The sequence below is a fragment of the Anabas testudineus genome, chromosome 24 (genome assembly GCF_900324465.2).
Source record: "Anabas testudineus chromosome 24, fAnaTes1.2, whole genome shotgun sequence".
Taxonomy (NCBI): Eukaryota; Metazoa; Chordata; class Actinopteri; order Anabantiformes; family Anabantidae; genus Anabas; species Anabas testudineus.
Genome location: NC_046632.1, coordinates 16,967,655 through 16,984,294, shown reverse-complemented (window position 1 = coordinate 16,984,294; position 16,640 = coordinate 16,967,655). Strand labels below are relative to the sequence as shown.

The following is a 16,640-nucleotide window of genomic DNA, read 5'->3' as shown; positions in this document are numbered from 1 at the left end:
TTGATACAGGAGAAAGGAGAGAGGAGAGGAGCTCAGTTTATCAGTAGAGGTCCCCCAGCAGACTAACCTATAGCAGCATAACTAAGAGATGGTTCAGAGTCACCTGATCCATCTCTCCAAGTCTAGTCTTAGATGTAGAGAGGGTGTCTGCTTCCCGAACCTGAACTGGGAATTAAAAACATCTTCCAAGAAAAGATGTGAAAAAGACAGAAACTGGTCTTATAATGGATATCGGGATGAGTTTATAATGGTTTGTGTGGGATAATGTTGCAGCAGCAGACGTTTAGACCGGAGAAGAATTCTGCACAAAGAAATTAAATCTAAACAGTTTTTAAGAAAATGGAGGAAGTTGGTTGATGCAGCTGTAGAGAGTTCAAGTCAGGACAGAAACAGGGTTCAGACACTGGTTCCTCTGTTACTAGTGAGTGTTGATATCGTAGTGTTTGATGATGATGAATATACTGGAACATTACACTCATCGATTTATTTCTCTCTCTCTCTCTTAATGTCTCCATCTTCCACAGTGAATAAAGGAAAGGAGAAAAATAAGATCACCATGTTCTGCTTTTTGTCGTCCCATGGTCTGTGTGGACACACAGTGAAGTGGATCTATGAGGGCAATAACAGCATTTTCACAGACGTGGAGACATCACAGCCTTACTGTTCAGCCTTTATGACATTTAAAACGTCTCATCGTAATCAGAAGTATTCTGACTTATTAAAATGTGAAGTGACTGATGGTCACAGGAGAAAGCAGCAGTTTCCCTTCAGACGTCAGACTTCAGGTGAGAAGACGACAAACCACATTTCCAAACACACAAATCATAAAATGTATTATTTGTGTATTGTGTAATGTATTATTTTTTTCAGGTGAAGAAGCAACAAAATCAACGACAACAATAACAGAAACAACAACATCAAAATCAAAATTAATAATGACAAATACAACAAGATTAAAGTCAACAACAACAATGACAGAAACAACATCAGCACAGACGAACACGCATAACTACACAATCAAGAGTGACCCAACAGAACCACAGGGTAGAGACTGAACAGTTCTCTCTCTCCTGTTTTGACATTAATCAAAAGAGAGTTTATAAACTGGTACTAACTGGTCAGTTATAATAATTATATGATCACACAGAGCTGAATCATCAGCTTCGCTTCTATGTGAATATAGTGATGTTTGGTAAAATCTTTATTCTTTGAATGTTTTCTGTGGGTTCAATCACTTGAATTGTTTCATTCCATATTTAAATTCTCTTTCCAGGTCGGTCTTGGTGGTACATTGTTATTGCTACGAGTATAGCGACACTCTTATTAACCGTCGGTGTATTCGTTATTTCACTGTCCAGATGCAAGAAAACTGAAGGTGAGAAAGTAAAAGCAAGAATTTTAATGATGCAGGATTTTCAGTTTAACTTGGTTCTCTTGTCTTTTCAGAGATTGAACCACAGCTGTATGAAAATATGGTGAGTTTTACAACTGAAAATCAAATGTTCAAATCAAACTAGTCAAATACCACAAATGTCAGTCTTTAGAATCAGTATCATCCTCATACTATAAAATCAGCTCAGTCTTTATAGTATAATGCACAGATGACACGACCACGGACTAAATGTCACTGACCTGTGTTTGTCTAGGAGCGGAGATTTCACCCTGCACTGACGGAGAATCGGAACCTGGTGAGATCACAGAGTTTCAGAGTCTTCTCTAATATGTGCCTAATAAGTTTCATCAACTTAGAATTAAATTTATTTATTGAAGGTTGAGTCACGTCTTCTCTCTGCAGGTTGAATTACATGATGGTGTTTCCTGCGTCTCCATCAGCAAAACAGAGAAAAGCGTGAAACATGAATCCTGGGTAAGATGATTCTAAACTAAATGATATGAATCCATGAAGAAACTAGAGTAGAAGTGAAATCTGCTGATAATCACATGGTCCTTTACTCTTCAACTCTCTCACTACACAGTACCTTCAGACCAAAATCCTTCTACTAATATATTCACTATCCCTCCTCTGAACATGTCCAAACCACCTCAGTCTGGCCTCTCTGACTTTGTCACTAACTCAGACAACGTGAGCCGTCCCTCTGATGTACTCGTTCCTTATTCTGTCTAACCTGGTCACTCCTAAGGAGAACCTCAACATCTTCATCTCTGCTACCTCCATCTCAGCCTCTTGTCTCTGTCTCACTGCTACCGTCTCTAACCCATAGAGCAGAGCTGGTCTCACCACTGTCTTGTACACCTTTCCTTTGAGTCTTGCTGACACTCTTCTGTCACACAACACTGCACCTTCTTCACCTCAGCCCCCTGTAACCTAACGCTTCTACCTTGATCCTTCTCGTTTAGAGAAGGATCAAGTGGTGCTCTTACGGGGCATGAAACCATACTGCTGCTCACAAATCTCCACCTTCTTCCTAAGCCTGGCTTCCACTACTCTTTCCCACAGCTTCATTGTGTGGCTCATCAACTTTATTCCTCTGTAGTTGCTGCAGTTCTGCGTGTCACCCTTGTTCTTAAAGATCGGAACCAGAACACTTCTCCTCCATTCCTCAGGCATCTTCTCACTCTCTAGAATCCTATTGAACAAACTGGTTAGAAACTCCACTGCTGCCTCTCCTAAGCACTTCCACACCTCCACAGGTATGTCATCAGGACCAACAGCCTTTCCACTCTTCATCCTTTTCAGAGCCTTCCTAACCTCATCCTTTCCAATCTCTGCTATTTCCTGCTCCACAACATCCACATCTTCCTCCCTTCTTTCCTGTGATTTTCCTCATTCATCAGCTCCTCAAAATACTCCTTCCATCTTTTCTGCACACTCTCCTGGGTTGTTAGCACCTTTCCATCTCTGTCCTTAATCACCCTTATCTGTTGCACAGATATCTGTTGCACAGATAAGGGATGCATTCCTGTACTTCCTCATTCCACCAAGTGTCTTTACCTTCTTTTCTCTTTCCAGATGACACACCTAGCACCTTCCTACCTGTTTCCCTGATAACCTCTGCTGTAGTTTCCCAGTCATCTGGAAGCTCCTCCTGACCACCCAGAACCCGTCTCAACGTCTGCCTGAATTCATCGCAAGTTTCTTCATTCTTTAGCTTTCACCTCATCTTACACACTTCACTGTGTTCCTCTCTCTGTGTTGTCTCTGTGAAGTGTTGACTACAGCCATTTCCATCCTCTTAGCAAAGTCCACCACCATCTGTCCTTCCAGATTCCTTTCCTTTACACCAAACCTGCCCATCACCTCCTTATCACATTGGTTGCCCTCACCAACATGCTCGTTGAAGTCTGCTCCAACAACAGGTCTCTCTCCTCTGGGGATACTCTCTATGACCTCAAGATTTGAACATTTGAGTAGTTGAACTTAAATCAGGGCAGTAAAAGCTCCTGTCCAGTTACATGTGTGTAAATCTTGGATTGTACTATTTCCTTCCAGGTTCTGGAAAATGATTATGGTAATGTTGGTGCAGTGATCCACAACATGAAGGAATCGTTCTATTCTTCTGGTGAATCTTTGAGTGAGCCGATCTACGATACCGCAAACTAACCCAGGAGTTTGGTAACACATCAGAAAATATGTATATATGTAAAATAATTTTAAGACTTTGTCAACATTTGAACAACGTAATGCTTAAACTAATGGGATCTGATAGGAAAGGTTGACAACTCTGTTTCATAACAAACTCTGATTTATCTATGAAGGGGGGGTCCTGAAGTGTTTTTAAAACTATTGTTTGTATCCTAAATACTCATAACTTGTAAAACCATGATCAGAATAGATGGTTACGTTCGTCTTTTATTGCTTCTTTGTGCACAGTGAGAATAAAATAATTTATTCTGTTGTAAATAATTTCCTTGTGCACCTCAGCATGTTTATTGATTTTTTTGGTGTTGGAGGGTTTTCAATGTTTGTCTGTGTATCAGTCATTTTAATTAGCACACCATCGCACTAAAGCACCACACAAGCTCATGTGACCACAGACATTTCTCTTCTTGCTCATTTAAGATGTTTTTCGTTCCAACTTGCTTCGTTTCATATTTCATGGCTGCATTGTCTCAGCCCACAGCCTGCACTTTTCTGTTCTTCAACATCAACCATGTGTTAAATCAGGCTATTTGTGATGTGTGTGTCATGAATGAAGGGAATTAATCACTAACAAAGATACTGACAGTTTGTCCTAAAAAAGCAGCTAACAGTTTAAACACTGTTAATGTTTTTGATAATAGAGAGGTATGTAGATATGAACAAAGGACCATTTTTCATCAATATGTGACAAATGGGGTTTGAACTTTGACCTTCAGTTTATTAGAAGGGGGTGCCTTGCTCAGAAATACTGCTTGTATTTACAAAACTTGTTCCCCATGTTGCAGATGAATGTGGTGGGGGTTAAATAAGAGCTGGCAGGGCACCGGTGAAACTGATTAACACTGATTACAAGAAGCTGGAGACCAGAAAAAAGAGGGAGACAGGAAAAACAACAAAATAAAAGCACGAGAGAGGAAGTGGAAAATACAGATCGTGACAGTTCTCTTGTTTACACTGATTAAAAGAATCAGAGTATGTTTCAGATTGAAGAAGTTTCCATGATAACAAGCTCAACATGACTTTAGATAAATCAAAAGATCATAGATTAATTAAAAAAATAACGGGAGAAAAATACAACCCAGAGTCATAAAGAGGAAGTGATAGCTCAGTGTTTTACAGGAAGTTAAGACTGTCTTTGTCTTTAAGAATAAAGCACTTTGCAGATCGAGGACATAACTAACAGACAGAGAAGCAGGATGGTTGAGTTCAGATAAATAACAATGTTTATTCTTCTGCTGCTGTTTCAGTTTACAGGTAAGAATACATATATCTCACATTAAATATAGAAACATTAGAACATGAACATCATTCAGACAACTTTAGTCACTTAGTGTAGAAAGGAACCACTTTTATTTGTCTCTGTGCTGTTTTTACTTTAATATGAATGTGTTTGACTTTAATGAGCTTGAAGTATTAGATTAAAAATGGTCCAATCTCATTTTTATTAGGAATTATGATCATATTAAAAACAACTCTGATTAAAACTTATACAGACCACAATATTGTACCTCATCGCATCAGATTGTTAAAGATGTCTGTTTTCATTGATCTCTAATATTTGTCCAAAGTCGTAAATTGCTTCATTAACTGGACATACTGTATGTTCTAATGTAGATATAATGTGAACTTGATGCTTCACCTGCAGGAACTTAAAAAACATATTAACCATAAGTATTTCTGGTTTATTAGGTCATAGTTTGTGGCTAAAACCTCCAGAGCTCTGCTGCTGTTGTCATGTTCTCAGTATAACACCTCCTCTCTCAATTCTCAGAAATAAAATACATCAGTCATCACATCAGTGGTGGGACCAACAGGTCTCACGTGAAATATATATTTAGCACTTACATGAGGTCATTGCCATCTGCTCCAGCACCAACATGCATTAAGAAGGTCGATAGAAAATACAGGAAGCTTGACACTTGTGCAAACATGTACGTTAACTAACAATGTTCACACATTTAACTTGTTTCTAAAGTCAGAAACTGTGTCGCTGTATGTTTAAAATGTTCTTAATGTTTAAATATTTACAGTTAATTTATAGAGATCAACAGTGACACAGGAGACAAAACAGCTTCGTCATGAAATCATGACGGGTGTCTTGTATCTAGGGTCAGACTCTATGGCCAGAGACAACATGAAAGACAGATCAGAGTTAGAATTGGTTTTATTAACAATAATATAATGCAACTGATGATTCTGCAGTCCGGAGAGCAGGTCGCCGGCTGGGAGCAACCTCGAGTGGGTTTGGCAATAGGGTGAGTTAGAGAGAGAAGGAGAAGTGAACCGAACTTCTTCTATAGGGAGAGAGGGACACAGGTGTAGTCAATGGGAGGTAGTGAACCTCAAGACTGTGAGGCAGAGAAGAGGAGGAACAGGAAGCTGACCAAAAAAAGGCATGTGGGACAGACAGGAAAGAAGAGATGGGACAGCGACAACGGGGAAGTGACATTAAACAGGTCGCAAGAAAGTGAGAACAAGAGAATTAAACTAAAATAATAAAGAAACATTTGATAAGAGTTAAACACAAACATTGAATTCAGACGCATTAACATGTCTTTGATTTTTAATAGGGATGTTACAGTTTACATGAACAGATACACATCACACATTGTTAATAAACAACCAAAAACTACATAACTAAGAGTCACAGGGATAAAGGAGTTTGTTTTGTAACTGATAGTATGTAGATTAGGTTAGAACAGATAAGAGTAATCTCTACTCAAATGAGAATAGTAATTTCAGATTATTTATCCTCCTATCATCTCCTTTTTCTCATCAACAGTAACTGGACAATATTTCTACTCCTTCACTGCCAGAGACGGAGATGACGTCACTTTACCTTGTGGAAATGTGATAGATCATCAGAATAAATGTGACAGTACTACCTGGTTATTCAGTGAATCAGGAAACAAAGCAGCAGTAACACTGTTTGAACTTGGAGAGTTTAAGAAAGAAGCTAAATCTAAATCAGACAGACTGAGTGTTACAGAGAACTGTTCTCTGGTTATAAAGAAGGTCACAGATGAAGATGTTGGTCGTTACATCTGCAGACAGTTTACATCAGGACGACAACAAGGTGGAGACTCTGAGGTTGATCTGTCTGTTGTTACCAGTGAGTATTTCCATCATAATGTTTTCACACTGATACATTCATAATTCTGCTGTTAAATATCATCTAATCACATTTAATATTAGTCAGATCACACTACAAACCTGCCTTTCATCAATTCTCCATTTATTGTGATCTCATCTCTAAAATTAAACTTCCATTGGGATCTTTCATGTGTTAAAGCTGTGTCCTACCTCCAGTAGGGGTCCTTAGGCAAGACCTCCTTAACCTGCCTACCTTTGTAAGTCGCTTTGGATAAAAGCATCTGCCAAATGACTAAATGTAAATGCTTTGAAATCAAAATTAAATAAATAAAGAAGATGTTTTAGTAGTGGACAAACACCACATCTTATTGTAGCTTTATTAGAGCTGAGTAACAAATTGAGGTGTATCGACATGTTTTTCAGTGTGATGTAGGAATAATCAGTGCGGTTTACATATAAATTGTTCAGCAGATTTGGTTCATAACACAAGGTAGGACTGTGAAACTTGCTGCTTTAATTTATTTAAAGTATTCATTAACATGAAATTAAAAAAAAAAAAAAAAAAAACAGGACACAAAACCAAAACAAGACCATTGGGGGAGAAGCTCATTGGTGTGTCACTTGTGTTACTGGTGTATCTTTGCCCATGGTTCAACTTAGTTTTATTTCAAGAACCAGGTTACCAGCAGGGAAAACTCTACTCGTGTCACAAGCCTAGGATCTGACTCCATTGCCAGAGACCACACACAACACAAGAGTATAAGATAATGAAAGTTAAAGGTTTAACAATAATGATAATGCAGTGGATGAATGTCAGGAATCAGCAGGCGAGTCGTCAGGCGAGTATGGTGATCTAGGAGAGGAGACTGGCTGGATCGAGTCTGGCTGGATTTTGGGAAATGTTTTTGAAGAGTACTCACTGAAGTCTGGGTGAATGGTGGTCGAGCGACAGAGAAGGAGTGAACCAGATAGAAGACTGTGAGGTTTCGTCTTGAGTGGCGACCTGTAAGTGGTGGTGGCTTGTAGACTGGTGAATATGGTGGAGCTTCCAAGATGGCCGACAGCAGAATGAAGCTCTGAGGGGAGGAATGATATGTTCTGAAGAATGAGCCATGTTACAAAAGCACAATTGGTTAGTGAGAATAAACAGTTTCAGTTGCACTTCTCCAGAAATCCAAATTTCAGAATGAGACATACCAGGGTCATACACAGGGGAGCCGTCCAAGCACTAATGTCCATAAAGCTGAATCAGAGGTCCAAACAACAATTCAGGTCAATAAAGATGGGCCATAAGGAGCACAGAAATCCAAAGGCTGATAACAATGTCAAGAGACGGTCCAGGTCAAACACATTAAAATCCAACACAGGGTCAGAACAGGGAAGGAGGGAGAGCAGAGGCAAGTTTAGATCAGGCCGGTTCAAACACAAGAAGTCAGTCCAAAAGAATGCTGGATAGTATGTCTTCTCAGATTGATGTGAGACTCTTTTTTTCTTCTTTCTATCTGGCAGAATATTATTTGTGTATTGTGTAATGTATTATTTTTTTCTGTTTTAATTTTTTCAGGTGAAGAAGCAACAAAATCAATGACAACAATAACAGAAGCAACATCAGCACAGACGAATACACGTAACTACTCAATCAAGCGTGACCGAACAGAACCACAGGGTAGTGACTGAACTGTTCTCTCTCTCCTGTTTTGATGTTAAAGCCCAATTTCATCCTCTCAAAGAACAAACAGAGAAGCCTTTTCAACTTCTGCTGGGTCAAAATGACCATTTACATCAGCAGAAGAATAACTGGCCATTTATAATAATTATATTATCACACAGAGCTGTGTTGTTTCATCCCATATTTAAATTCTCTTTCCAGGTCGGTCTTGGTGGTACATTGTTATTGCTGCGATTATAGCGACACTCTTATTAACCGTCGGTGTATTCGTTATTTCACTGTCCAGATGCAAGAAAACTGAAGGTGAGAAAGTAAAAACAAGAATTTTAATGATGCAGGATTTTCAGTTTCACTTGGTTCTCTTGTCTTTTCAGAGATTGAACCACAGCTGTATGAAAATATGGTGACTTTTACAACTGAAAATCAAGTTTTTGTGTTTTCATGAATCATTACTGACTGTGTAGCTCTACAACTGGAAGAAATCAACAGAATAACTGAAACTATTAAAGAAAGTTTAGGTGTTTGCAGAAGAAAATGTTAAAGACAATTGTAGAAATAAAGTGAATAGAAGAAGCCAAATACCACAAATGTCAGTCTTTAGAATCAGTATCATCCTCATACTATAAAATCAGTTCAGTCCTATATAGTATAATACACAGATGACACGACCACAAACTAAATGTCACTGACATGTGTTTGTGTAGGAGCGGAGATTTCACCCTGCACTGACGGAGAATCAGAACCTGGTGAGTTCACAGAGTTTCAGAGTCTTCTCTAATATGTGCCTAATAAGTTTCAACAAGTTAGAATTAAATTTATTTATTGAAGGTTGAGTCACGTCTTCTCTCTGCAGGCTGAATTACATGATGGTGTTTCCTGCGTCTCCAACAGCAAAACAGAGAAAAGCATGAAACATGAATCCTGGGTAAGATGATTCTAAACTAAATGATATGAATCCATGAAGAAACTAGATTAGAAGGGGAATCTACTGATAATCACATGGTCCTTTACTCTTCAACTCTCTCACTACACAGTAGCTGCACCTTCAGACCAAAATGTCAATTTCTTACTAGTCACAATTGAATCAGCAGATTTGAGCATTTGAACATTTGAGTAGTTGAATTTAAATCAGAGCAGTAAAAGCTCCTGTCCGGTTTCATGTGTGTAAATCTTGGATTGTACTATTTCCTTCCAGGATCTGGGTAATTATTATGGTAATGTTGGTGCAGTGACCTACAACACGAAGAGATCGTTCTACTCTTCTGGTGAATCTTTGAGTGAGCCGATCTACGAAACCCCAAACTAACCCAGGAGTTCTGTGACACCTCAAAATCTCCCTTTGTCAGAAAATATGTATATATGTAAAGTAATTTTAAGACTTTGTCAACGTAAACATTTGAACAACATAATGCTCAATCTAAAGTGCCATGGGGGGGAGGGGGGGTTTAAACCAACTGTTTGTATCGTAGTTTTTAAACCTTGTAACCTGTAAAAGTATAAAAGATGGTTATGTTTGTCTTATATTGTGCACAGTGAGAATAAAATAATATATTCTGTTCTAAATAATTTTCTTGTGTATTTCAGCATGTTTGATTTTTTTTGTTGTTGGTTTGAATGTTAACTGTGTAACAGTCATTTTAATTAGCACACTAACAAAGCACCGCACAAGCTCATGTGACCACAGACATTTCTCTCCTTGTGAGGAATCAAAGGGGACACGAGTATAACAAACGAAAGAGGTTTATTATCAATACAGGGAAACAAGGTGGAGAAATAAATAATACTACAAAAATGCAGGCTCGATGGAAAAAAAGTGACAACTAAAAGCGACCCCAAACACAGTGAAAAAATGAAGTAACAAACAAAACCCGAACAGACAAAGTGACAAACTGAATATTAACTAGAAAACCTGAAGGCAAAGTAACAGAGAGCGCTACACTGACGGACGCAAACTACAAAGTAAGGACACTGACAAAAAACAAAATAACAGAAATGCACAACTGATAGACTGAAGTTACAGACTAACCGGAAACACGAAGTAACAATAAAAATCAAAATACACACTACCTCACTTAACTACATGCACAAAGTACAAACTGAAAAGAGCTGCAAACTGCAGGTGAACCCACAAGTTGGGGAAAACAAAAGGCAAAATCCTGGGTGAAACTAAGGGGTGAACTCCAGTCCATGTACCAACAACCAACATACAAACAATCAATGTACAAACCAACCAGGAGGACATGTGTTTATTGGCAAGAAACTGATAACGAGAATGATGACTGAGGGAGCTTATAAAGACATGGGGACACACAGGTGAAAGAACTCATAATCAAAGTCCAGGAGAGTGAAGAGTTCAGGTGGTCCAAATGAGAACAGTAGGAAGTGGCTGTAGAGGGGAGTGAGAAGGTGAACACCAGGGGGAGACAAAAACACCAACAGAAGGGGGATGAGGCAGGAACCATGACACTCCTGCTCATTTAAGATCTTCTTTGTTCCTACTCGTTCATTTCAGTAATTATTCTACTGCCACCTGAGCTTATCTTCATATTTCATGGCTGCATTGTCTCAGCCCACAGCCTGCACTTTCCTGTTCTTAAACATTTAAACACTTTCCTGTTCTTAAACATTAACCATGTGTTAAATCAGCCTATTTGTGATGTGTGTCTTGAATGAAGGTGATTAATTTCCTTCATGACATGAACATGTCATCACATGTCGAAACGCTGCTGACAGAGTGATTTGACCCATTCAGATGTCACAGTACTGTACATGGCACATGTTGCTCCAAGGTTACTTCCATGTTTTCTTATTAAAGGGTTTATGGGGAGTTTGTCCTGTAAACTTCAGATTTTTAATGTTATAATACAATAGTACAATATAAATAAACTTGATTTGATTATTTCTGATGACTGCAACATAAAAAACAACAAACGAATACAGCAGTTAAAGACACCAATAGTTTAAACACTGTTGATGTTTTTGATAATAGAGAGATATGTAGATATGGACAAAATACCATTTTTCATCAATATGTGACAAATGGGGTTTGACCTTTGACCTTCAGTTTATTAGAAGGGGGTGCCTTGCTCAGAAATACTGCTTGTATTTACAAAACTTGTTCCCCATGTTGCAGATGAACATGGTGGGCTTCCTCTTCACCCTCTACACTGCAGACTTCAGGCACAACACGGACAGCTGTGTTCTGCAGAAGTTCTCTGATGATTCTGCGATTGTCGGCCTGATCACTGATGATGAAGATGCGGAGTACAGAGGACTTACGCAGAACTTTGTGGCCTGGTGTCGGCAAAACCACCTTCTGATCAATGCGAAGAAAACCAAAGAGATGGTGGTGGATTTTCGCCGACGGCAGCCTGCTGTCCCCTCACTGGTGAACATACAGGGAACAGATATTGAGAGAGTGGACTCTTCTAAGTATCTGAGTGTTCACCTAAACAATAAACTAGACTGGACTCATAACACGAATGCACTGTTTCAGGAAGGGTCAGAGCAGGTTGTACCTCCTGAGGAGACTGAGGTCTTTTGGAGTGAAGGGAGCACTCCTGAAGACCTTCTATGACTCTGTAGTGGCATCAGCCATCCTGTACGGTGTGGCCTGCTGGAGCAGCAGCTTCACAGAGAGGGAGAGGAAGAAGCTGGACAAAGTAATCAAGAAGTCCAGCTCTGTCCTGGGCTGTCCCTTGGACTCATTGCGAGAGGTGGGTGAGAGAAGGGTCCTGGCAAAACTGACATCCATGCTGGACCACGAGTCTCACCCACTGCAGGACGTCCTGTGTGCTCTGGGAGAGATTACGCAGATCTTTTCTCCCTGCTGCAGTCAGACTGTACAATGAACACTGCTGATACTCATATTACACCTGTGCATTAATCAACTTTACAATGTACATTTTCAATACTGCCATCCAGTAATATCCATATACTGTACATACTCACACTGCTACATATACTGTACTTACATGTGTATATTTTATTTATTACTGTACTGTTTGTACTATCAGGTTTCATAGTCTATTTATCTCGGACTGTGCCAATTTAGTCTTTCGTCTCCTTTGGTCAGACTATCTTTCTGACACTCGAGTGTTTAAGCTGTTGTAAAAATGCAATTTCCCCATTGTGGGACTAATAAAGGTTTTCTTATCTTATCTTACTTGAAGGGTTGTGATTACTTGAAGGGTTGTTTGTGTCTTATTTTGTCTTTTGACTGTCTCTGATTATTGATTCTGTTTTTTGTTTGTTTTTTTATTCCTTTCATTCTATATATATATGGCACAGACTGGTTGGCACCTTAATCTCGTTGTACGATGTTGCAATGACAATAAAGTTTATCTTTATCTTTATCTTTATCTTTATCTTTATCTTTATCTTATCTTAAGAAGCTGGAGACCAGAAACAAGAGGGAGACAGGAAAGACAACAAAATAAAAGCACGAGAGAGGAAGTGGAAAATACAGATCGTGACAGTTCTCTTGTTTACACTGATTAAAGAATCAGAGTATGTTCAGAATTGAGAAGTTTCCATGATAACAAGCTCAACATGACTTTGGATAAATCAACAGATCAATCAATAGATTAATTAAAAAATACCAGGGCAGAAACATACAACCCAGAGTCATAAAGAGGAGTGATAGCTCAGAGTTTTACAGGAAGTTAAGACGTCCTTTGTCTTTAAGAATAAACCACCTTGCAGATCGAGGACATAACTAAAAGACAGAGAAGCAGGATGGTTGAGTTCAGATAGAGAACAATGTTTTTTCTTCTGCTGCTGCTTCAGTTTAAAGGTAAGAATACATATATCTCACATTAAATATAGAAACATTAGAACATGTAGATCATTCAGACAACTTTAGTCACTTAGTGTAGAAAAGAACCACTTTTATTTGTCTCTGTGTTGTTTTTACTTTGATATGAATGTGTTTGACTTTAATAAGCTTGAAGTCTTAGATTAAAAATGGTCCAATCACATTTTTATTATGAATTGTGGTCATATTAAAAACAATTCAGATTAAATCTTTTACAGACCATGACATCATATCGCATCACATTACTGAGATGTTGAGTCAAAACAGCTCTTCTTTTCATGTTCTCTAAAAATTATATAAAGCATATATGTAAATGTTTTATCACTGGACGTATTTACTGCAGCTGTAATTTGACTCCAGATTAGTCTCAGACATAATTAAACAACTGAAGACTCAACTCTGCTGTGTGCACAACAAGAAAAACATGATGCAGTCAAACAGAATCTGATCAAATATCCATTTAATGGTGTTTTGGTGAATATCACATATAGACGAGCAGCTACATGTGTTCAAAAAAACATTGAGACGCTCATCAAGGTGTTAATCATGAGTATTTCTGATTTATTTGATCATAGTTTGTGACTAAAACCTCCAGAGCTCTGCTGCTGTTGTCATGTTCTTAGTATAACACTTCCTCTCTCAGTTCTCAGAAATAAAAGACATCAGTGGTGGGACCAACAGGTCTCACTCGAAATATATTTAGCACTTACATGAGGTCATTACCATCTGCTCCAGTACCAACATGCATTAAAAAAAGAAAAAAAGGATGATGCAAGGTTGATAGATGATATAGGAAGCTCGACACTAATGCAACATCGAGTGGGTTTGGCAGTAGGGTGAGTAAGAGAGAGAAGGAGAAGTGATGTCCTGAGGTCGTGAGGCAGTCCTGGTCAAACACAAAAAGACAGTTCATCAAACAGCAGAGGTAACTAAAAAGAGCAGGCTGGAGGCAAAGTCAAGTTCAGTAGTGAGAAGTCAATACAAAACAAGCACTGGATAGTGAGAATCACAGGAAGGCGTGAGACGATCTGGGAGAGGAAAAAGACAAACGCAACTGCTTATATAGGTAGAGAGGGACACAGGTGTCGTCAATGGGAGGTAGTCAACCTCAAGACTGTGAGGAGGAACAGAAAGATGACCAAAAAAAGGCATGTGGGACAGACAGGAAGGAAGAGCTGGGACAGAGACAACAGAGGTCAGAACAAGAACAAGAGAATTAAACTAATATAATAAAGAAAGTTAAACACAAGCATTGAACTCAGATGTATTAACATGTCTTTGTTTTTTAATAGGGATGCTACAGTTTACATGCACAGATACACATCACACATTGTTCATAAACAATCAAAATCTACATAACTAAGAGTCACAGGGATAAAGGAGCTTGTTTTATAACTGTATGTAGAGTGTGTATGTAGATTAGGTTAGAACAGATAACAATAATCTCACACTTTGTTTACTGAGAATAGTAATTTTCAGATGATTTATCCTCCTATCATCTCCCTTTTCTTATCAACAGTAACAACTGGACAATATTCTAACGTCACTGACGGACATCAAGATGACGTCACTTTACCTTGTAAAAATGTGACAGATGATCAGACAAAATGTGACAACACTACCTGGATGTTCAGTGGTTCAGGAAAATCAACAGTAATACTGTTTGAATATGGACAGATTAAGAAAGATATAGTCAAATCTAAATCAGACAGACTGAGTGTTACAGAGAACTGTTCTCTGGTTATAAAGAAGGTCACAGATGAAGATGTTGGTCTTTACACCTGCAGACAGTTTATATCAGGACGACATCAAGGTGGAGACAACATGGCTGATCTGTTTGTTGTTACCAGTGAGTATTTCCATCATAATGGTTTCAGATCAAACTGTCAATTATGATTTCATCTTTCTTACTCTGTCTTGTCATGGTGATATTAAACTGCTCTGTATCAACATATGATCAGTGTAGACACACAGTGAAGTAACAAACATGAAGTATTTTATCACAGTACAATTTTCACTTTGTATTTGTTCAGGTAAACAGAAAACAACAACAACAACAACAACAACAACAAGACCAGTGACAGAAGAAACAAATGAAAAAACCTCCACAAGCAGCAGTGAACCAACAAAATCACCAGGTAACAAAACATTTCTCCTCGTTTGATGACTGAACTGTAAATTTCAGACTCTCATTGTTGGCTCTGGGCCAAACAGCATATTTACATACAGTTCCTCTTTCTTCAGCTTCTCCCATTTGCATCTCTGTCATCCCAGTGATGTTTGCTCAAATCTTTATTTTGTCCACACGTGGCTGTTTTTTCATGTTATTAACCTTCATATTTCAATTCTCTTTCCAGATTGGCCTTGGTGGTTCATTATTGTAGCTGTTGCTGCAGCAGCACTATTAATAACTGTTGCTGGACTCATTATTGGGCTCATGAGATGGAAGAAAACTAAAGGTGTAAAAGATGTAAATGTATTAACTTTTGATAAAGTTAAAGAGTTTAAAATATGATTTAACTCATTTATCTTGTCTTTTCAGAGATTGAACCACACCTGTATGGAAATGTGGTGAGTTTTAGAACTGAAGATCAAATGTTCTTTAAATTGTGATATAAATGAGAGCTTACATTTCTATAAATCATTATTACCTGTGAAGCTCTGCACCTGTAAGTTAAACAGCAATACTGACATCGTATATTAGAAAGTTTAGGTGTCGTGTTGTTGTGAAGCCTGAAGATAAAGAAATAAAGTAAATCAGGAAAGAATTTGACGTCACTAACCTGTGTTTGTGTAGGAGCTGAGATTTTACCCTGCAGTGTCTGAGAATCAGAACATGGTGAGATCACCGAGCTCCTCTAATGCTCATGTCTTTCATGAAGCAGGAACTTTTAACCAGTTCGAATATCATTCAATTAAACAGGAGTAGAATGAGTCTGTATTAATCCTCATGTAGTGAACAGTCCTTGTGTTTTCTTCTATCTGCAGGATAAACCTGATGATGGTGTTTCCTCTGCATCCACCAGCTACATAAACAACAGCAAACATAATGCATGGGTAAGATGTCCACTTGGTGGATCTTCTTCCTTTCCTCCTTTTCTATAAAGTAGTGCCCCCTTCAGACCAACTTCTCAAGTCCAAATCTAATCAGCAGATAAAACTATAATTAAAGTAAAGGCAGAGAGAATCCCTGTCAGATTAGGTTGGTTTAAATTCTGCATATATTAATTTGGAGTGGTGCTGTTTCCTTCCAGGATCAGGTCAATGATTATGATTATACTTATGCTGGTGTGATGACCTACAACATGATGGAAGCTTCCACATCTTCTGGCAAAAACTTCCGTGAGCCCATGTATGCCAACATCAACTAACCCAAAGCTCAGCAGTCAACACTTTAAAGCCTTCCTGGTTTTATCGAACACATTGATTTATCATCAATATAAATCAATCACCTTCATCAT

General features: G+C 38.4%; 2 protein-coding genes and 2 long non-coding RNA genes across 4 annotated transcripts in view; 3 read left to right on the top strand and 1 right to left on the bottom strand.

The window, feature by feature from the left end:
• LOC113149054 overlaps positions 1-16,640 on the top strand; it is a 54,999-nt gene that overhangs the window by 7,612 nt on the left and 30,747 nt on the right. The window lies entirely within an intron of this gene.
• Positions 1-16,640, bottom strand: part of LOC113149050 — a 107,023-nt gene that overhangs the window by 81,742 nt on the left and 8,641 nt on the right. The window lies entirely within an intron of this gene.
• LOC113149065 lies at positions 582-3,650 on the top strand. The gene is made up of 6 exons (XR_003297544.1): positions 582-785; positions 871-1,044; positions 1,274-1,475; positions 1,647-1,688; positions 1,796-1,867; positions 3,452-3,650. It is a non-coding gene; the product is annotated as an uncharacterized LOC113149065 (long non-coding RNA).
• Positions 15,228-15,809, top strand: LOC113149072. Its single transcript, XR_003297551.1, has 3 exons — positions 15,228-15,317; positions 15,537-15,638; positions 15,722-15,809. It is a non-coding gene; the product is annotated as an uncharacterized LOC113149072 (long non-coding RNA).